Source organism: Astyanax mexicanus, chromosome 5 (assembly GCF_023375975.1).
Source record: "Astyanax mexicanus isolate ESR-SI-001 chromosome 5, AstMex3_surface, whole genome shotgun sequence".
NCBI lineage: Eukaryota > Metazoa > Chordata > Actinopteri > Characiformes > Acestrorhamphidae > Astyanax > Astyanax mexicanus.
Window position 1 is genome coordinate 413,490 of NC_064412.1, and position 24,508 is coordinate 437,997.

Below are 24,508 nucleotides of genomic sequence, written 5' to 3' on the forward strand. Positions count from 1 at the left end.
GACAGGTGTTTCAGTTTCATTCTCCAACCCCTGTATGTATTTCTACAGTATTGTGCAAATGTTTTAGGCACCTGTGGGAATTTCAGTAAAGAAAAAAACTTTGATAACACTTTATCTCAAGAAACACAAATTAGGCACTTATTCATGTCTTTTTATTTGCTTAATAAAGCATTAATTAGACATTTGTAAATGATTTATTCACTACTTATTATTAGGCTTTATTCTGTGTAAGTGTTATTGGTGCTTAATTCGGGGTTTGTTATGTGGAAATAATTAATAATGGCTGTATTAGTTCTTATAGAGCACAATACATAACAATCAGTTAGGTCAGCACCCTGTTAATCAGATTAGATTATTAAGCACTAACTATTAGCTAATTCTACATGTTATTAGTGTAGAATTGGCAGCAGTTTGAGTTTATCTATGTGAGTTTGGGAAGGTTATCTGCATGTTATTTCAGTCATTTCTCATTTTCTGTAAATAAATGCTCTAAATGAGAATATTTTTATTTGTAATTTGGGAGAAATGTCTGTAGTTTATAGAATAAAACAACAATGTTCATTTTACTCAAATATAAACCTATAAATAGTAAAATCAGAGAAACTGATTCAGAAACTGGAGTGCTCTCTTCATTTTATACAGAGCTTTATATCAATCTTCAATTGTCAAATTCGTAATAAACCTTTGTCATTTTAAAAGCTGGGAACGTCTCTGTCCTCTACAGATCATTTATAACAGCAATAGAGTATAATTGTCTCTCAGGGTGAAACAAATCTTTCTGTTCAGAGATAAAATGATCTGAGTGAATTTCTGCTATAAATACAGTGAATGTGAAAGACAATATGTCTGACAGCAGCAGATTCCTGAGGAAACATTTGCTGAAGACTCTGTTAAACTCTGTAAAGTTTAGCTTAGTGATTTTTGTGTGTAGAACAGATAAATCTGAGGATGAGCTCAGAGAAGACAGTCAAACAAAAAGACATTAAATAAAGAATCAGCGATTTCAACATTTAACTCTGCTTTACTGTATACAAAACTCTACTCTATTAACCTTAAATCAGAGGCTTTAAACTGCTGCACCTTTATTTATCACATTAATTACTTTATCAGATCTGTATTTGTAAATATAAATCAGTAGTGAAATCTATTATATTATGTAATATTGTATTTTACACAGATGCAGATCTTTCAGACCTCAAATAATGTAAAGAAAACAAGTTCATATTCATAAAGTTTTAAGATTTCAGAAATAATCAATATTTGCTGGAATAACCCTGGTTGGTTTTTAATCACAGTTTTAATTTCATGCATCTTGGCATCATGTTCTCCTCCACCAGTCTTACACACTGCTTTTGGATAACTTTATGCTGCTTTACTCCTGGTGTAAAAATTCAAGCAGTTCAGTTTGGTGGTTTGATGGTTTGTGATCATCCATCTTCCTCTTGATTATATTCCAGAGGTTTTTAATTTGATAAAATCAAAGAAACTCAACTGTATATATGTGATATTTATGCAATAACAGTATTTTTGGTTAGTTGACAAAACATTGACAGGTTTTTATTTGTTTCAAATATATACATTCAGTATAAATCTATAAACTTTTGTGTGTTTCAAAAACAGGAAATAACCAAGACCTTGACTTTGTATAAATTAATAATAGAAAACTTAAAAATAATTTAACAACAAAAGGCTACCATTGAAACTAAAGTGTAGAATATTTAGTGCATGAAAACTGCAAGCAAACATTTAAAAATAGCACTAATATATGTGTGTGTATGTGTGTGTGTGTGTGTGTGCACCTACAGACCTTTATACAGTACCTATTTAATCAATTATCTAATCAGCCAATCATGTGGCAGCAGTGCATTACATTAAAGCATGCATATAAAGACCAGCAGCTTCATGTTTTGTTTTTTATTAGATTTAGAGATCAAAGAGAGAGAAATACATTATTTATTTCTGTTATTATTGAACAGTAGAGGACAGAGACGTTCCCAGGCTTGAGAATGAGTAAAAGTTTATTATGATTTTGGTAAATTAAGATTTTATAAAGGTAAAGTTTCTCTTGTTGGAAATTTCCAGCAGATTCTGAACTTTTAAACATGAAAACACTATAAATCTCAGCTGTAATGATAAGTCTGGATTAATGATTGAACGTTTTGATGATGTTATAAGAGTCTGATCTGATTATAAGTGTTAAATTTAGTTTTAATTTAATGAGCTGAGAACTGAACCAGGGCACGTTCCCACACTTTAAACCTCCTCAAACTGAAGATAAATTTATACAATATTTTCCCACAAGTTCAGCTCTGTAGTGCCACTGCTGGAAGAGATATTTAATGATTTAATGATCTGCTCTCACACACATTCACAACTACTGCTCTTACTGTAATGTGCATTAATACACATCTTATCTCTGATTCAGTGCGTTTTCTCTTTCTTTTTATGATTTTTTTACATTGTAAATTTAATATTAAAGGCTATATTAAAGCTCTACAGAAACACTGTAATAATAAACCAGAATATGTTTCATAACTACTTTAGATTCTTATAGTAAGTATCGGTATCAGATTTCTCTTTGAGGAATTCAAGCAGTTCAGTTTGGTGGTTTGATGGTTTGTGATCATCCATCTTCCTCTTCATTATATTCCAGAGGTTTTTAATTTGATAAAATCAAAGAAACTCATCATTTTTAAGTGCTCTGTGCTGTATATATGCACTTAATAAAAATCAGGATAACATCTTGATATTTTTATGTTATATTAAATTAATTCCATCATCTATTGTAATATGCCTAATACTAATAAGTAGAGAAATAACATTTACACTGGGATAGAACTTTATTCATATCAAGTATATCTTTTTTTATTCTCCACAGTTCACGTTTGCTAGGTTACCCGTATGTTGGAGAAGTAATACATGGAGAGCTTCGGTTACAGTGCATTACCAGCTGATAATGGTACTCATAGAACACCTCTCAGCCAATCCCATTGCAGAGACAGAACTAACTGTGGTATAATAGACTTTTTATGTACAGCTGTTTGGTCAGTGTAGGCTGTGTAAAGAGTGTTTTATTAATATTAATATAAAGCTTACTTACTTACTAACTTACTTTTCTCACAGTAAATGATGGAGAAGTCTACAGTGAATAAAAGCAGAGTCAGTTTAAAGTGCTTTTAGTTGTTTTTAAAGCGTTAAACTGTCTGGTGCAATCTTATATTGTCTCACAGCTCTCTCTGAGATCCTGAGATCATCATCACAGAATTTGTTGGTCGTTTCTAGGGTTCATTTTAAAAAATCAAAGGTGATTGAGCACCAAGGTGGGCGGAGTAATACAAGGAGAGAGCTTCGGTTACAGTGCATTACCGGCTGATAGCGGTACTCATAAAGTGTCGGAACTAACTGTGGTATAATAGACGTTTTTTATGTACAGCACTTTGGTCAGTGTAGGCTGTGTAAAGAGTGCTTTATAAATATAAATATAAAGCTTACTAATTTACTTTTCTCACAGTAAAAGATGGAAAAGTCTACAGTGAATAAAAGAAGAGAGTTTTTATATTTTCTGAGTTGAAGATAAAAGTTCTGATATTAATGTGTCAAAGCTCTGAGCATCATTCCTCATCCTCCTCAGCGGCGACCACATCTCAGAGATCATTCGTCGAAAATGAAAAGAAGTGACCAGGAGAGAAAAATGAGCCGGGATCAGATGGGAGATGGAGGGACAGATTAAATTAGATGAAATTGATTATGTTCCTGTATTATCTGCTCACAGGGACCACGAGAGCTGACCTTCAAATTCTCATTTCAGTCATCTCTATCGATTCACAGTCTGTTTTTTTAACCTCATGCTTTTTCTTCTTCTGTTTTTTTCAGTTGTTTGTTTGTCATTCGGCCCCAGCGGCCTCCACGAGCCTCAATCAAGTCTGGGGACGAGTCAATAAGCGGATATTTGGTTGACGTCTTTATGAAACGCAGCCGGTTGATGCACGACTTGCGAGGAGCTGAAATGGATGCTGAAACTGAAGCCAAGGCGACTTGGAAGAACTTCCTTTGACCTCACGGTTGGACGCTGTGAGGAACTCTACCTTCACTGCCATCGTTTCGTTTAATCAATCTATAGAGCAGCGCTGCAACATGACGAGGGTTCAGCTGGATCTTATAGAAATATGGGAAATATAAACTTAAAAATATCAGAAGATTTACTGGAATCTTTATAAGAGTCTATAAACTACAGTAAAAGAATATGGAGAAAGTTTAGTCCTGTAGTATAATGTGTTATTTTTGATTTATCATTATTTAGCATGATCAATATGTTGTCCAGTTTTACTTTATAATCTTTGGTAATTGTGACTTTTAAGTGATTGATATATAACCACAGGTAATTTGTGGATTCATCTATGATTCTTCTGAGCTGCCTGACGTTTCTTCCTTTAATGGCTGAAATAAAAAAAAGATGCTTTCAGACCTCAAATAATGCAAAGAAAACAAGTTCATTTTCATAAAGTTTTAAGAGTTCAGAAATAATCAATATTTGGTGGAATAATCCTGGTTTTTAATCACAGTTTTTTTTTTCATGCATCTTGGCATCATGTTCTCCTCCACCAGTCTTACACACTGCTTTTGGATAACTTTATGCTGCTTTACTCCTGGTGCAAAAATTCAAGCAGTTCAGTTTGAAGGTTTTTAATTTGGTAAAATCAAAGGAACTCATCATCCTACATGGTCTGAAGAAATTAAGGAGGTACAGAAATAATCAGTGTACAGTTGGGTTGGGTTCTGTCAGCTCTCTGCTTCAGATCGGAGCCTCCAGGCTTGATTTCAGTTCTTTTTTTGCCGAGCTCACATCTGTCCCCTCCCTCAGCTCCACAACAGAGGAGGAAAAAAGCCCCAGCACATCTGTCCGTCGCCAGATACGCCACCGTAATATGTGTCAAGATGTAGCGCCAGACTGCCGGTGTCGAATTATCTCCCTGACAAGAGCGAGGTGCTCTATTTTAATGATGCATGTGGTCCCAGCCATCCTGCGGGACGGAGGCTTTCTTGGTCACAGTCCAGCAATAAAAAAAGAAATCAAAAGTAGTTGATCACGATCCGCTGTGATTAATTTATATACCAGGGAAAAATACAATGGTAATAATTCTTGCGCCGGGCGGAGAGCCGGTCGCAGGTGCTGGAAATACCAAGTGGGATGAAGCCTGGCTAATGGTGCCTGCAAGGGAAGCGATCTGTCAGGGATAATCTCCAATAATACCGGGACATGGATAATATACCCCCCTCCCCTCATCCCCATCTCCATCCCCATCTCCATCCCCATCTCCAGTCCTCCCTCCACTGGCTGCAGATGAATAGATCGCTCAGCCGTCTGTATGAAACGGGGTGAAGATGCTGGTATTGGCGCTGTGTTGGACTGGGAACTGTCCCAGCAGATCTCACTCAAAAACATTCAGAATACTAACAGAAAACAGGGTGTTAGTGTTTAGTTTTAGAGAGTTTTCACACCTGGTATTCTGTCACGAAGTTCTACACCAAGATCTGAAGTAAAGTTTATGTATTGAGTCACATCTATCTATCTATCTATCTATCTATCTATCTATCTATCTATCTATCTATCTATCTATCTATCTATCTATCTATCTATCTGAAAGGTGAAAGTAAATTATTCTCTTTTGAATGTAACACTACATCCAACTCTAACCCTAACTCTAATCTTAACCTTTAAAAGTTAGATTTAAGGGTTTAGGGTTAGATTTAAGTTTTAGGTTAAACAACATCAAACAAGACAAGACCAGACCAGACCAAATTAGAACAAACTAGACCAAAACAAAACCAAACAGACTAAACCAAACCCAAACAGACCAAACCAAACCCAAACAGACTAAACCAAACCCAAACTAGACCATACCAAACCCAAACAGACTAAACCAAACCCAAACAGACCAAACCAAACCCAAACTAGACCAAACCAAACCCAAACAGACTAAACCAAACCCAAACAGACCAAACCAAAACCAAACTAGACCAAACCAAACCCAAACAGACCAAACCAAACCCAAACAGAATAAACCAAACCCAAACAGACCAAACCAAACCCAAACTAGACCAAACCCAAACAGACCAAACCAAACCCAAACTAGACCAAACCAAACCCAAACAGACCAAACCAAACCCAAACAGACCAAACCAAACCCAAACTAGACCAAACCCAAACTAGACCAAACCAAACCCAAACAGACCAAACCAAACCCAAACAGACCAAACCAAACCCAAACTAGACCAAACCAAACCCAAACAGACCAAACCAAACCCAAACTAGACCAAACCAAACCCAAACAGACTAAACCAAACCCAAACAGACCAAACCAAACCCAAACAGACCAAACCAAACCCAAACTAGACCAAACCAACCCCAAACAGACTAAACCAAACCCAAACAGACCAAACCAAACCCAAACAGACCAAACCAAACCCAAACAGACTAAACCAAACCCAAACAGACTAAACCAAACCCAAACAGACCAAACCAAACCCAAACTAGACCAAACCAAACCCAAACTAGACCAAACCCAAACTAGACCAAACCAAACCCAAACAGACCAAACCAAACCCAAACAGACCAAACCAAACCCAAACTAGACCAAACCAAACCCAAACAGACCAAACCAAACCCAAACTAGACCAAACCAAACCCAAACAGACCAAACCAAACCCAAACAGACCAAACCAAACCCAAACAGACCAAACCAAACCCAAACTAGACCAAACCAAACCCAAACAGACTAAACCAAACCCAAACAGACCAAACCAAACCCAAACAGACCAAACCAAACCCAAACAGACCAAACCAAACCCAAACTAGACCAAACCAAACCCAAACAGACTAAACCAACCCAAACAGACCAAACCAAACCGAAACAGACCAAACCAAACCCAAACAGACCAAACCAAACCCAAACAGACTAAACCAGATCCAAACCAAACCAGACCAACACAAACAAAACCAAAACAAATCAGGACAGACCACACTGGACTTTACCAGACCAGACCAAACCAGATCAAACCAAACTTAACTAGACAAAATCATGTCAAACCAGACCAGACTAAACCAAACCAGACCAAACCGAAGCAAAGAAACCCACACCAGACCATATCAGATATCAGATTTATCTTTGAGAACAGATCTGCACACTCTTGTTATTTTAATCTCAGTATCTTCATGAGGGAGAGTCTTTTACAATTATTTGTTTATTCATGTTCATTCTTATATCCATTCAGTAGTTTTATATTCTGTTCTAAAAAAGAAAAAATCAACACAAACCAACAAAAAAACATAGATTTATTATTTTACAGCTTTTACTTGTATATCAAGCTGTGCAATAAAATAAATGATTTTTTCTTCCCTCTCGAGGTTTTTTTGGGCAGTAATGCGATTAACAATCCTGTGACAACCCCGTACCGCGAGACAACCCCCCCACAGTGCAGCACGGTGTCAGGAAATGCAGTTTCATAAATCAACAAAAAATAAATCAGGTGTGGATAAAATGTGCAGGGATTAAACACACCTGCCTGAGGAGTGTGTGCATTTCTGTTTATTAAGTGCAAACGATTAGTAATTAGTAATATACACCATAGCCCAACACCATAGTCCAACACCATAGTCCAACACCATAGCCCAACACCATAGCCCAACACCATAGTCCAACACCATACCCCAACACCATGGTCCAAATCCCTGGTCCAATTCCATAGTCTAACACAATAGTCCAACAACATAACACAACACCATAGTCCAAAATCACAGTCCAACACCATAGCCCAACACCATAGCCCAACACCATAGTCCAACACCATACCCCAACACCATAGTCCAACACCATAGCCCAACACCATAGCCCAACACCATGGTCCAAATCCCTGGTCCAATTCCATAGTCTAACACAATAGTCCAACAACATAACACAACACCATAGTCCAAAATCATAGCCCAACACCATAGCCCAACACCATAGCCCAACACCCTAGTGCAACACCATGGTCCAACACCATGGCCTAACTTCCATGGCCTAACACCATGGTCCAATGCTATAGTCCAACACCCTAGCCCAACACTATGGTCCAACACCTTTGTCCAACCCCATGGTCCAACACTATAATCCAACACCATAGCCCAACACCATAGTCCAAAACTATGGCCTGATGCCATAGTCCAACACCAGTCTTTCGTTGATCATGGCAAATCTTGGATGCTTGGAGGCAAATCATGGATCACTTGGCGCTCGCTCCGTCATGTAGTGTGAATTGATTGCCAACGAGTAGCAGACGCCCAGCAAATAATCAACATGTTTAATATCTGAGTCAGTTGGTGACTGGGAGTCAAGAGCAGGGGCTACATACAGCCAATGAGATCATCATTGATGTTGGACTCACTTTAAGTGCGTATTCTCCTACATAGATATTATCTAGTACAGCATTGCTTGTTCTGGTGAGTTCTCGTGATAAACGTGTTTCTGGAGAGCTGTGAGATGAGCAGTGAGTAATTGTGTAAATTGTGATCCCGTGTTGCTGATCAGTGACTTAATGTGAAAGTCTCAACAATTAAAGGACTCACGATTAGACGTTTACACGATTACAGCACAACCAGTCCTGTAGTGTGAACCTGGTGTAATGTTTTGTTCTCTCTGATCTCTGATTGTTCTAATACATAAAGTTAATGTATAAAGTTTATAGAGGAAGTTGTATCATGACCTGATTTGTGCAGCTGCTCTCCGGCTGGAGCTGCTGGGTGGAGATCAGCAGCGTTTGCAAAATTTAGAGACGTAAAGTTTTACTCCACCGTCCAGAGCTCGGCCTTGCCGCCTCCAGTAAATACATCAGAGCTTCACACTGAGCCTGAAGCACCAGGTTCCCTCAACCAGACCCGGAGAACCCAATCAGAACACAACCTTCAGTCCGGTTCCATCAAACCGGCCCGATATCACCCCCAACGCAACCCATCTGCACAGTCCTCCATTCAGATCCTCCATTCAGATCCTCTGAGCTCGAGAAGATCTGCCCAAACTTGATGGAAACAGAATTTTTATTTTTACGTTTTTGAGTAAATCATGTGTTTTAGAATAAAAACCAACTGAACACCATCTACACAAACTTAAAGATGCACTAACCCCCCTGATTTTATCTGACTCCACTCTCAGCTCAAATTTGAAAAATGCAAAAAGTTTGTGAGGGGCACTGAGTGATGTATGGGTTTAGGGGTGGGGCAGAAAACAGAAAAGACAGTCCTCTGCAGGGACTGTAATTATGACCTTATGAAGTTAAAACGTAAAAAATCTAAATCAGAGACGAAAGCAATTTGTTTAAGAGTGGTATAAAACCACTCAAAGTTTGGTATTAAATAAATATTTTTAATATTGTAGTTTTGTAACCTTTGTTTTTGTTTTCTTAAAAAAATTCAAGATAAACTACATCTATAATCTATAAATTATGTAATGGCGAAAAAGAGAAAAAATAAATGTTTCCTTCTGGTGCTTCTCTAATTAAATCCTGCTCTGTTTCAGTTCTGTATAAAACCCATTTCCTGGCTAATGACCCGTTTTTGATAACATTTTTAAAAGGGTCCTGATTGAACGGTTTATTGCAGGCGGTGGATCTCGGAGTAGAGGCGTTTAGCGAGGCACTGACCCGGAGGAGCTTTAAAACGCTTCTTTCAGTTGACCTGTTTCTACATATTGATAATTATCTCTACTTAAAGAAGCCGAGACAATCCTAATAATTCTGTCCATAAACTAAACGGCTTAAAAAAGACTAAAGTCTGACTCTCTCTCACATCTAAAGACTCGTCACAGACTTTTTACTCAGAATAAGATTTTATAAAGACTGGGAATCACTAACTGCAAAACTGCAAATAGATTATTTCTGAGATTATTTCTGAGATTATTCTGCATATATTGCATATTAAATTACAAATAATGTGTATATTATCAATACTGTGATTTATTATCAGAGACTCACAACTTTTGTCAACAGTTTATTTTTCTACTATTAGTGCTGTGCGGTATGATGATAAATATCGTGGGGATGATAGAAATGTGTCTATCCTGCTACTTATCTTCTATCGTCTCTATCGTTTCTACACTAATTTCATCAATTATTCATGCAAATATATAAAGTAGGCTACGATGAAATGTATTGCTGTGGTCACTTTGCATAAACTCGGTTTATATAAGTGATAATAAAGTAATCTTTGCAAAAAAAGCTTCATAATCTGGTTAATGTGTGACGTGGCGCTGCTTTACGTTATTTGACGGACACTTTAAAAAATGTTAATTGAATTTATTTTGATAACTCAATTTAAATACCTGTATAATTTTGAAACAATGAGCTACTGCATCTACCTCATCTGATTTCATTTAATACACATATTATATATTGCTGCACTAAAAGGTAGTAATTCTCATTAGTGAAAGTTGGGTTTAATGTCACTTTGAAATAAAGTTGGAAAAAAGTAAGCAGTGATATTATTTTGTCATATTTTTTGAAGAATAACTGAAAACATACTTAAATGTGGTATATGATATATATCGTTATCGTGGTATAAAAAATTACATATCGTGATATATGATATTTTTCATATCACCCAGCACTATCTACCAAACTGTTAGTTATTGATATTTTTTAATATAATATATTTTGTGTTTAACGATAAGCCTATTAGCTTCATTACCCCCTATTTTGCTATAAACTTGTTTAACAAAAAATCACAGTTTCACTGCTGTACATTTGCTTTTGTTTTAGATTTACGAATGAATGCAATAAAGAAATACATCATTCTTGCTAAATGTGTTTTTATTAAACTCGTTTGTATCAAAAATAACAATAACTACACAATAAGACAAAATATTGCAAAATAAAATACATTTAAATATAATGACATTAAAGTGCTGCCTGTGTTTAAAATACTGTACATATTAAAGTAAGAAGTATATAAGGCATATTAACTCTAAAAGGTAAAATATATTCTTGCCTCTTCCCGTAGCTCTTCTCCTATTGGTTGTTAAGATTGTTCACGTCACTATTTTTGATAAAATTAAACACGGATGATTTGATCTGAATACAGGACGAGAAAAAGACCTGTAGTCAATCCTAAATACCTTATAAACCACCTTACACCGAACCATCGAGATGACGGCACCACAACTACACTACAACAAGACTTAATATTTTATACCCACTCTGGAAATTTGTCCGTGACAATAAAATCACTGAACCATTGGGTACCACTTTAAAATAAGACTACCTTAATAATGGGTTTATAAATGGTTTACAATTAGTTTATTTATGGTTACTAATTAGATTGTAAATGTTATAACACATATGTAGAAAGGGCAACAGTATAGACGGCTGTGGGTTCACTATTTGGCAAACAACAGGTTATTATTGCCCTTTCCACGTATGTGTTATAACTGATTATTAATTATAAACCATTTGTAAACCCTTTATAAAGGTAGTGTTATTTTAAAGTGGTACCAACAATTGTTCGGGGTAAGGTCAGGATAACAGCGCATGGCTGAAGGTGGTTTTATTAGAGTCAGATTTACTGTGTAATTTATATAAAGCAAAACAAATCCTTCCACAAAACCCAATTCCAAACAAATTGGGACTCTGTGTATAACAGAGACAGAACCTCATGGGTTAAACATATTTTATTTAGATTAGAATACAGTATTTAATACAGAATACAGCTCTGATTCAGTTTCTGAATCAGTTTCTGAATCAGTTTCTCTTGATTCAGAATCAAAATCAGCATCAGGACCACGAGGAATAAGAGCAGCTCTTCTTACAGGAATGTGAGAATTACACCTTTTTAAGAACAGGAAGCAGAAACAGGGAGATATCTGTAGAAAAGTGAAGTTAAGAGCAGCAGAAAGCCCTGAGTTATCGTCGTCATGAGCAGCAGCTCCACCTCACAGCAGGTACTGATGGATGGAGCTCGTAACTGAGCGAGGGCTTGTAATTTAGACGCTCATTTCAGACAACACACATTTCCATTACGCCACAGGACATAAAACCCTTCCCATATCTGTCAAAAAACACTGTTTGCTGTTGAGAAATCTATAATTCAGGCTTAAGAGGACCAGTGTGTAAATAATGAGTTTAATGAGACAGCTGAATGCATTAATAGCTTTACAAGTGTCTCAACAGTGTGAATAGAAGAGAGGGGGTGAAAAAATAAAATAAATAAAACAAGCTTCTGCATTTTGATTGGCTGGAGTTTGAAAATGAACCAATAACCCTATGATCTGTCCTTCTAATGTTAAATACTTTGGGCTGAATTTGAGAGATTGTAAAATGCAGATCCAGTTTTACTGTGTAATAAATATAAAGCAATACAACTCCTGAGTTGGGACTCTGTGTAAAATTAAACAAACAAAAAAAAAAAAACATGGACCCGTATTTTATTCACATTACTATACAGTATTTAATATAGAATACAGCTCTGTAAAAAAAAAATAATAAGAAGAAACCGATTCAGTTTCTGAATCAGTTTCTCTGATTTTACTATTTATAGGTTTATGTTTGAGTAAAATGAACATTGTTGTTTTATTCTATAAACTACAGACAACATTTCTCCCATATTCCAAATAAAAATATTCTCATTTAGAGCATTTATTTACAGAAAATGAGAAATGACTGAAATAACAAAAAAGATGCAGAACTTTCAGACCTCAAATAATACAAAGAAAACAAGTTCATATTCATAAAGTTTTAAGAGTTCAGAAATAATCAATATTTGGTGGAATAATCCTGGTTGGTTTTTAATTACAGTGTTTTCATGTATCTTGGCATCATGTTCTCCTCCACCAGTCTTACACACTGCTTTTGGATAACTTTATGCTGCTTTACTCCTGGTGTAAAAATTCAAGCAGTTCAGTTTGGTGGTTTGATGGTTTGTGATCATCCATCTTCCTCTTGATTATATTCCAGAGGTTTTCAATTTGGTAAAATAAAAAAAAAACTCTTATTTTTTTTCCAGAGCTGTATATTATGCATAATAAAAGTGAGACATTTTATCATTTCATGAAAATCCAGGTGATTTCTCTCTTTGCTAACTCACTGTGAGGATTTAAAGCAGGTAGAGACTGTATTTATATGATGTTAGATTAGGAATAGGGGCTTTTAGACATCTTCCTCCTCTCAAAATTGTATTTTTTAACCCCCACATCTGGGTTGGTAGTGCTTTCTATAACTATTGTTTTTAATTTCTCTTAATTTTTCAGCCTTTCTTACTGCCATCAAGTTCTAAATGGTCACATTTCACACTTTCATCATCTGTGTTCTATGTTATATTGTGAATAAAATATGCAAACTATTGCATTTTGTTTTAATTTAATTCTATCATTCTGTTATCAACTCAGAAAGTAATCCAGCCCAGAAAAAAACAGCATCATAGCTAAACCACTAATCCTGTTGTCTATTAGCATTGCAGTAGTATCTTACACCCTGCATAAGATGTGTCACAATGTTCATCGCTATCTTACACCCCACCAACAGTGTATTATCATTCTTTCCCTCTGGCTGGTTTAAACAGCAGCAGATCTTCTGAATATATCTACACTGATGGGCGTGGTGTTCTGGAAATGAGGTGTGTTCAGGTACAGTTCTGGAGTTTTGCTTGTTTATCTTGGTAACAGAAAACACAGGAGCTCCACTGACTGAATACAACCTAGACAGACGCCAACAGTCAGACGTTCATCGCTATCTCGGTAACACAGGCGCCGAGCCGAGCGTACACCCCCACTTATTACACACACATGAACACACAGCAGCACAAACCCAACTTTTACATCAACAATAAACAGAATAGTAAATAAAATAACATTGCTGTTCCCGTAAATGAGCTGCTGGAGCTCCTTCACAGCGTCAACCAGCAGCTCAGTTTCCTCTGCTGAGAAGAGTTTGTTGAACACGTCCAGGTAGCTGCACCGTTACAATAGCAATCCAGCTACACGATCTGCAATTGACTGCAGAACTATAGATCTCTAAAAAAATGCCTGGTGTTCAATAAATATTTAAAAATTTGTTTTCTTTGAAAAGCAAGACAAGCAAAGCATCAGTCCAAATAAACACACTTTAGTACAACAAGCCTCCAATATTCTTACAGTTTTAAAAGCAGAATTCATGAAGCTGAATCACATTAACCCTCATTGATGCTAAACTCGAATGTCTTTATATGGTTAAAAACAGTGTGACTGTGGATTCTTATTTATTACATACAATTACACTTATATAGAGCTTTTTTGCTTTTCTAGGCACCCAAGGATGTTTTTAATTACATTCTACACACAGTCATTTACACTCAACACTCAGCCAATCAACACACAGATAAGATGCAGCAGCCAACTGTGCAAAGCGTACTCTCAACCGGAAACCACCGTCCACCTCGAGCACTGAGGAGCTGACCCAGAACAGAGCACCATTCCATATCTGACCATACAATCATACATATGAAGTATAAAAAATAATACTCCAGTACAGTACAGATACAATATTTTAGTACTAAAGTACTGTAGTGAATTATAAATAATACTCCAGTAGAGTACAGATACAGTATTGTAGAATTTATGTACTGTAGTGAATTATAAATAATACTCCAGTAGAGTACAGATACAGTGTTTTAGTACTAAAGTACAGAAGAAAATTATAAATAATACTCCAGTACAGTACAGGTACAATATTTTAGGACAAATGGTACAGTCATGTATTAAAAATAATACTCCAGTACAGTACAGATACAATATTTTAGTACTAAAGTACTGTAGTGAATTATAAATAATACTCCAGTAGAGTACAGATACAGTATTTTAGTACTTAAGTAGTGTAGAGAATTATTAATAATACTCCAGTAGCTACAGATACAGTATTGTAGAATTTATGTACTGTAGTGAATTATAAATAATACTCCAGTACAGTACAGGTACAATATTTTAGGACAAATGGTACAGTCATGTATTAAAAATAATACTCCAGTAGAGTACAGATACAGTATTAGCATTACATTAGTATCTCTACTTCATTACTATACATCTCTGTATGTATGAATATTGAAAAGTTATTGAACATATTTGAGATTTTTATGCTGTAGGACAGAAACATAAGTATAATCCTGCTCTTAATAACTGAATAAACGGGTTGTATCTCTGTGAGCATCGTCTTCCTCTCCTCTGGATCTCGGCTGTATTTATTCTGCTCCTCCTGCAGAGCAGAGCAGTACAGCATGTAAAAAAGGTCATCCTGAGAAAAATCATCTCATAAACAAATAGCTGTTGTGCTTTAGCTTATCGGGAGGGGGAGCGTCAGCGGCCTGAATTCAGAAGCATTGTTTACACGCGCAGTACGACCTGGATTCCTGCACTAAAACCGGAGAGGCCATTTACTCACGGTAATTTGGTTTCCCTGCGCAAAGCGAGACTCCAGCAGCAGCAGGACTCCAGCAGCAGGACTATCATCAGAAGACGGATCACCTGTGCAGGTGGAGGAGAGCGACTGCAGTGGCCTAATAATAAAAACCAGCGCTCTGCATACGAGCCCAGCGACGACCTGCTGCTCGCCCATTCCACCGCCGCGCCGTGGAGCGCCATTAACCATTAGCGGCACGCTCACTGTGATTAATGCTGGAAAACAAAAGCACACGGACGCATGGGGGAAAGGACGACGGGGATGCGAGTGTTTGTGGTGGGTGGTGGTGTGGGGGGTTGATGGTACACGCCCTGAAGAACTGTTTAAGAGCTCTTAGGGATTTCAGAAACTGGCTGATGCTGCAGAAGAAGGTCTAAAAAAAAAGATATAAAAAAAGTGCTTTATGATCACTTGCACACTTGCACTGCATGCTCGTGACCCCCATTTTCCCATAATTCACTTTGGGAGAGGAGGAGTGTCCCGGGTCAGCCCGCCACCTCGGAGTTAATTGGCTTTATTGATTTTGGTGGCGAAAAATAAAAAATAAACTCTCTCAAACCAGGTCTGAAGAGGGGAACACGTGTACCAGCATCTACAGAATCTTTCAGTTTTTGTCAGGATAACACTGCTGCTTTGATAAGGCTTTTTTTGTTTTAAATCGGCCGAGCATACCAGGATACACAGGGGTTGAACAATGAAACTGAAACACCTGTCATCATGTTAGTGTGGGATTTTAGGTTTCATGGCTAAATTGGAGCAGCCTGGTGTTCAATCTTCATTAATTGCACATTGCACCAGTAAGAGCAGAGTGTGAAGGTTCAATTAGCAGGGTAAGAGCACAGTTCTGCTCTAAATATTACAATGCACACAACATTATGGGAGACATACCAGAGTTCAAAAGAGGACAAATTGTTGGTGCACGTCTTGCTGGAGCATCTGTGACCAAGACAGCAAGTCTTTGTGATGCATCAAGAGCCACGGTATCCAGGGTAATGTCAGCACACCACCAAGAAGAACCGACCACATCCAACAGGATTAACTGTGGATGCTGTAAGAGGAAGCTGTCTGAAAGGGATGTTCGGGTGCTAACCCGGATTGTATCCAAAAAACATAAAACCACGGCAGATCAAATCACGCAGAATTCAATGTGCACCTCAACTCTCCTGTTTCCACCAGAACTGTCCGTCACCACAATCAATTACTGTGCTCTAAAACCAGGTGTTTCACTTTCATTCTCCAACACCTGTATGTTCACCAGGATCTCTTGGGGTATGAAATAAGAACGTGCCATATGCTGCTGTGGGCATGTTAGTGTGCGCACCGGTGTCTGTCACGATTGGCAAGCTCCTCCGCTGTTCACCCAAATCCCAGATTCAAGGTTTCAATCATCACGAGATGATGAGTTAACGTTCTAGACCTTGTTTTCCCTGAATAAGCATCTCCTACACGTCCATAATGAGCGCAGCGACAAGGCTAGGAAATGCTTTATTGAGTCGACATGATTTATAACAAGAGCAAAACAGCTGGTAACTGTGCACACGGCAACTCCTGATTGGTGGATCGTTGGACACTTAATCCCTTCCCAATCAATATCTCATGTCTACCTGCAACTGGGAACGGGTATTGTAAGTCCTCCCCGCCCCTCGGGAGGCTACAAACACCATCAATAACATATTACCACCCATATCTGTATCGTTTTCCCCTCTCTGACGAGGGTGTTGAAGGATGGTGTCAGGAGAGCATATGATACCCGATACTAATGGCTGATGTACTTCAAGGCTTTTGCTGCTGTAAAGGTCACTGGAAAGACTTGGCGAAATGGCAAAGAAAAAAAGGAAAACGAGGCAGAAGTTGAAAGGACAATTAGTCAATTAGTGCATCGGTTCTCCTTAAACACGCCACGGCAAAACCAGAGATACACAAGAAGACCAACCTCACTTTCCAGCATCCAGGATCACCAATCACCAATCAGCGAATCAGCAGGTGTGCAGCAATTAATCCATCCAAAATCTCACCTTGTGTTCTCAGCTTAATTACTCAGAAATCCACATAAATTCACACATCAACATAATCCATATATGGTTAGAAAGGGCGGAGCTTACTCTTTCTAAAAATAGTGATCACATCCCAGTGCGGTAAAGCTAAATCTACAAGAAACCCATTGAGAGAAAAACACCTAAAAAAGTGAAAAATCTCCTTCCCCAACCAATATTATTTACCTTTAGTGCTTCAAACATATTTATATGAGGTTTCAAACCAAATAATATCAGTAAATAAAGACTCAAAAGTGTCCACAGAAAAAGTGTGAAACTACCTGCTTTACTCAAACTAAAGCTAGGTATGGTGTGCGCACTACTTTATATAGTTTTTATTTTACTTGCACATTTTTACTAAGTAGTTATTTTGCACTAAACTAAATTTTTATTTATTTAGACTAAAAAGTTTACATTTATATATATATATATATAGTTTGTGTTTCCTGATTAAAATACTGAAAGGTATAGGCTGCTCTGAGTGTCAGGTGTTTAGTATCTACATGTATCCTAGAGGTGTGATTATTGATTATCAAGAAAAATAAAATAAATCCACCTGATGCTGTTTCTCCATGTATTTTATCAAAGTAATAATTAATAAGCCATGTAATGAACTCATATCATCAATATTCTTATGATTTTAACTCATAAACACTCTAGTCTATCCATTTTTGAAAATATATATCTTAGGAGTGAATATATTTAAAGTCTATACTCTACAAAAAAACATTCGCTTGGTAAAATTTTGAGTAAATCATGATCAGTTCCAGGTAAATAGAACAATTCTGCTTCCTTTTACATTTTAAATGATGATATTTTTGAGCAGCCGTATGTCTTCTGGAGTAAAAGAGATCAGGGCATGTGTCTGTCTGATATAATTACTGTGTTATAATCAGTGTTGAGCATGTTACTTTAAAAAAAGTAATTAGTTATAGTTACTAGTTACTTCTCCAAAAAAGTAACTGAGATACTAACTGAGTTACTCCACTATAAAAGTAATTAGTTACCAGTAAAAGTAACTATTGCGTTACTTTAGTGTTACTCGCCCCCGTAACCCCCCCCTACCTTCTCAGAGCGTGCTTCATAAGCCAGATGTACAGAGTGCACGACAGCAAACACAAGTACCTGCATAGAGTTTTTTTTCGTTCAGGGACATAGTGGGTCTGTCCCAAAACCTAGTGAGCTCTCTATGTAGGCACTGACTACGTAGACAGCTGTTTAACTAGACAGCGTTCTAACCGCCATCCAGCCTCATAAGACACATTATTGGGACTCTCTAGTTAGGCAGCGACTGCGTCACAACTTGGCCCCGCCCACAGCACGCGCCCACTGTTTACTTATCTCACCCACGGGAACCACCTCATCACCCTACCGGCATTATGGACGCACCTCTTGCTGTTTTTATTACAATTTTAATGGTTTTTGCGCTGGAGGAAGAGCGACAGAGACGTGAGAGTCGACATGCTGCAGCCAGACGCCGAAATTTAAGAAGAAGAGCGCTGATTTCTGCCCTTGAACAGGTAAGATCCGCTCAGAAAACAACATTTCCTCTTATACTCTGTGGTAAAAATTCCACTATTAACACCCCCCCATATTAGATCATTGTAAAAACTATGGTATTTTAACAGCAATGAATTAATTAAGCTATTAATAATAATAATAATAATAATAATAATAATAATAATAATAAGAAGAAGAAATATAATAATAATAATAACAATAATAACAATAAATAATTATTATAACAACATGTACAGAACACCTACATAGTTTATTTAATTAATTTTATATTGATTAAATAGTTGCTAATAATCAAGCTGATACAATTAATTGAAAATTGTGGGGGAAAAGTTTATATGCAGACAGACAAATGCTGTCTTTTAAGCATGAAAGGTTTGTTTAAAGAATAGCACTCATCTGTTTTTGCAAATATGCATTTTATTTTATGCTAACTTCAAAGTGATACAACTATACACATGCAGACAATTCATTTATTAACAATTAATCAATCAATCAATAAATAAATACATAAATAGAACCTGTGCGAACAGTTAATTTACAAAACAGATAAATGATATTCTTTAAACACAAAGGAACAAATAACTTTTCTGTTTTGCAGAAGAACTGTTCACACACACTAAATAAATAAATAAATAAATAGCATATATAAAAGTAATTTTTCATTTCTTGCAGGAGAAAGACCTACAAGATACTGTGCTCTGAATTCAAGTGTACCACTTCTGAGAATATTCCCGGACGACACCCAAGACACCAAGCCTGACTTTCGCCTGAACCGTGAATCCCTGAAAGTGCTTTTTCAACTTATTCAGCACAAGAGCACCCATGGTTGGGGAGGGACCATTGAAGTCTTGGTTTTTCTTTTTTGGTTGGCCTGTGGCACATCATACCGTGTTGTGTCCCGTGCTTTTTCTATGCCCCGTTCTATAGTGCACAGTGTGATTCACAGAGTGGCCAATGAAATGCGGTGAATCCTTCTGAAAGTTATCCGGCACCCAAAACCCGGAGAACTGCAGAGCATCTCTGATGGCTTCGTGAGGCTGGGAATCCATGCAGCTTTTCACTCTGTAGTGGGTGCCATAGATGGGTGCCATGTGCGAATCAAAGCCCCTGGAGAACCTGATGCACAGTGCTACAGAAACCAGAAGCTCTACCCCTCTGTGCAATTTCAGGCTGTCTGTGACCACCAGGCAAAGTTTCTTGATGTTTTTATTTGCTTTCCTGGCTCAGTACATGATGCACTCTGTATCAGCAGGCCACTTTCCCACCCAGAGGCTACATGATCCTTGGTGATGGTGGGTACCCATGCATCTCTCAGCCCATAGCCCTCATCACTCCATTCAAGAAGCCTGTCAGAGGAGAAGAGAGGGTGGCCTTCAACAGGCATCATGCAAGGGCACGTTCTATAATTGAACGTGGTTTTGGGACGCTGAAGACCAGATGGAGGTCAATTTTCCTGCATTCTCAAGAAGTGAACCCAAGGTTTGTGCCAGAGGTGATCGCTGCCTGTGTCACTCTGCACAACATCTGCATGGGAGCGGGAGATGTTGTTCAGCCTGAGGAGGAAGCAGATGAAGATGAGGAAGCTGATGTGCAGGAAGAAGACATCACAGCTGTCAGTGGCCACCAATTACGGGAGCAACTTTATGTCAACATTGCTGATGTCCAGTGATTTAATCAAACTGGAAACAAATAGATCAGTTTGGTTTTCATTAAATGTTAAATTTGCACTGCCAATACTGTGTAAATATTGTACACGCATCATTCATGTTTGTTTAATGTTCTAGTTTAAAATGTCTTATTTCATTGTCTTATTTTGTGCTACTTTAAACCAGTTCACGTGTTCCACACACTGTTAATATTAGTCTTGTTCTGTAAGTGTGGTTAGAATAAACAATACAAACAATATAACTGAAGTATGAATTTCAGTGTTATTATGAACAACCTATTAAGTAAGTTTATATCAGTATAGAATACCTACAAGGCATGCATTAGTTTTCCATGACTGCTTTAAAAACACACAAATGCCAGTTCTCAACTTAAAAAAACGACAACTTTATTGTAAAACATGCATAATTTAATCTCTTTTCTAGTTTAATTTAATTTAATTTAATTTAATCTTTTTCTAGGAGGTTATACAAGCGCTCTGACCGCTCCTGCTCTGCTCTCTTCTCTCTCCCCCTCAATTATACTTTAACAATAATTTACATATCTATACTACCCTCAAATCGATACATAAAAATCAATAAAATACATAAATTATTCTACACAATTTCAGATTCATCTTTGAACTTACATTGTATTTATTTTTTAGGTTTTCCCATTTCTTTCACTTTGTCCGCAAGCCCCAATTCCAGAACAACAGTCCTGTCAAAGAACAAACAAAAACAAATGATGGCATTAAGATGCTTAATAGTTGATAGTTGATAGTTTCTATCAACTTATTTGCCACAAACCTATTGTTTTATTATTGTAATCATAAGCCATTAGCTAGCCGGTTGGATTAATTTATCAAAGTGTAAAAGCTGCATCATTTAAGATGGAATATAATAATAATATATTATCGTTAAATAACTAACTAGTTTAGCTTAAATAAGCTCTTAATTCCAAGCTGAGAGAGCGGAGTTTTTCTCCCCAGTGAAGAGCCTCTCTTTCTCTATGCGAGCCTTTATAAAGGCTTCTATTGCTGATCTGCTCCCTAAAAGAGTGGAAGTAATTTGTATATCTGAACACTGGCTATCACGTTAAACAGCCCACATACAGATCGTATAAACCCGACAGGTCTAACTAACTATACAGAAAGGGTTAACTGAGTTAACTAATAAAATATTACGGCGACTGATAAAAAAAAGCGCTGAATATCGCCAGTCAGGCTACTTAGCTATTGAGCTAACAGGCTAGTTAGCATCAGCCCATCTAAAACAATGCACTGGCGCTTCAAAACCCGCTAGCATAAATGCTAACACCTCGATATATAAAAAACTGGAAAACGGCCACCGACTAACCAAAACTACAAATAAAACGCTAATTTATGTTATTTTATGCCAAGAAAACTCATGGAACACCACACTTACGCTATAAAAACTTAAATAACTTACATTTAAAAATGACTTCGGCGCAGGCCGATCCACTTCCGTCCGCCATTATGGAAGAAGTTAAGCTACGCGGTGCTGCGCCGCGCTGCATCATGGGATTGCCTTACTGGCTGAGGAAGGGTCTAATGCTCTCGTATTACAGGGTCAGAATAAGGTATCTAAGTAGACAGCATTTTAAGGTATCTAAGAATTGGGACAGCCTACTTCTCGGGAACGCGCATCCAATGACGTAAGATGCTGTCTATGTAGAGAGCTCCCTAGGTTTTGGCACAGACCCAGTGTTTACTCGACGTGCACATTTTAACCTTTGACCTCAGTGAGTGTGAAATAGTGTCGTTTTTTTTTTTTCATCTGGAAAAGGCTGTTTTACCACTGGAGTTCTCCTCACTCTCCATCTCTCACTATGTGCTCTAAACACCCACCCACCTATTCTCTCTGATTGGCTGAAGACCGTAATCTTACTATACCTTAGCCAATCACTGCTTAGGCGTTTATCTCATTATCCCCTCCCTTGTGACTCACACACACAACGCACACACACACACTTTGTCTGTATGCACGAAGTTAAAAATAAAAAGTTAATTGAGCGTCTAAAGTAAAGTTCAGTAACGGGGTGTAATGGGGAAATGGTAACAGCATTATAGTTACAGTCAGAGTAATTAGTAATAAGATTACTCCTTACTAAAAAGAGTAACGGCGTTAGTAACACCGTTTATTTCAACACCGTTACTGTCACACCTTAGCCTGTGTCTGTCCAGTGTCTTTCCTTTTCTTTGGTTTCTTCCTGCTCCTGTCCTCTGTTCTCTTGTTTTGTTTACCTGTCATGTGCTACTGTTGTGTTTTGGTCTTGTCTCCACCTTAGCCCCGCCTTGTCATCTGTAACCCCTCCTTTCTCATTTGTAACTCCGCCCCCCTCATTACCTCCACAGGTGTCCCTAGTGTGTGTATAAATACCTCATGTTCTCCTTTGTTCTCTGTCGTGCTCTTTGTTTGACCGTGTCTTGTTACTCTGTCCAGATCTTGTTTATCTGTTTTGTGTAGCCTCATACCTGCTGTGTTTTTCCAGGTTTGCTTTATAGTTTGTTTCATTGTTTGTTATTTTTGCTTGTTTGTATCAGTCTCTTAGTTTATCCTCTGTTTCATAGTGTTTTGTTTCAGTTACCTTTTATTTATATTATTCCATATTGTTTTGTTCTTTGTTTCCTCTTTATAATATGGAAAATAAAACTGACTTGCGCTTGCAAAAAAGGAAAGACACTGGACAGAGACAGGCTAAGGTGTGACAGTTACTCCCATCACTGCTTATAAGACCTGAAAGAGGAACTGAAAACAAAAATCAAGAAAAAACACACCAAAACAGCCTAGAGTTCACAGGGTTAAGGAAGAATCCTCAAATAACCAAACAGAACATGTTGGCGGTACGGAAGAGACGGAGACGACAGAGACGACGCACGAAATCCCACCGACATCCAGCCGTCCCCCCATCACTAGTCCCTGCCGGTCGCTCTGTCACCGATGTCCGAGGTGTTGCGTAGCGTTTTCTCTCTCAGAGTTAGGACTGTATGTATCTCAGCTCCTGCTGGAGGATCTGCTGCTCGGTTCTGTCGGAAAGCGCCGCTAAGTGCCCCGAAGCCCCGGCTCATATTTCCTCTCCCCTCCAGATTATGAATGATAGGGAAACTCTTTTTACATTCATTACCGAGCCTCCCATGAATAATTCATCCGCTCAAATTACAGCGCCTGAAAATGTTCAACCGTGTTGTATCTGGCCCCTTCTTCTCCAATAGATCACGGCGGGACGCGTGATGTATTCACCAGGCCAAGCGTCACACATCCGTTCACCAGATCTGAGAAAAAAGAAAAGAAAAAAAGAAAAGAAAAGGGAAAGAAAAGGGAAATGCAAGGAGGGAATTTTACAGGGCGAGACCGCGGCACAGATCTGAAACATCTCAGGGATCGTGAGGATAAGTCTTTTTTCTGCTTTTTCTTTGATACACTATCAGATTGCATTATCTGCTCCTACTTTAAGAGTAATTCAAGGTGAAAGCAGAATGCACAGCGCAGTAATGAATTGCTTCGGGTCAAGTTTCAAATCCTGCAGGGATTCGTGCAGAAGAACAGAGCGAGGGAAGGATGCTGGTGTGTCGGTGTAGGGAAGGGACTATGTGTATTTGTGTGTTTGTGTGTATATATACAGGGGTTGGAGAATTAAACTGAAACACCTGTTGTCATTTTAGTGTGGGATTTTAAGTTTCATGGCTAAATTGGAGCAGCCTGGTGTTCAATCTTCATTAATTGCACATTGCACCAGTAAGAGCAGAGTGTGAAGGTTCAATTAGCAGGGTAAGAGCACAGTTCTGCTCTAAATATTACAATGCACACAACATTATGGGAGACATACCAGAGTTCAAA

The 24,508-nt window shown here is 37.8% G+C and overlaps 1 protein-coding gene across 1 annotated transcript in view; it reads right to left on the reverse strand.

The window, feature by feature from the left end:
• LOC103027649 (contactin-4) overlaps nt 1–24,508 on the reverse strand; it is a 181,654-nt gene that overhangs the window by 80,971 nt on the left and 76,175 nt on the right. The window lies entirely within an intron of this gene.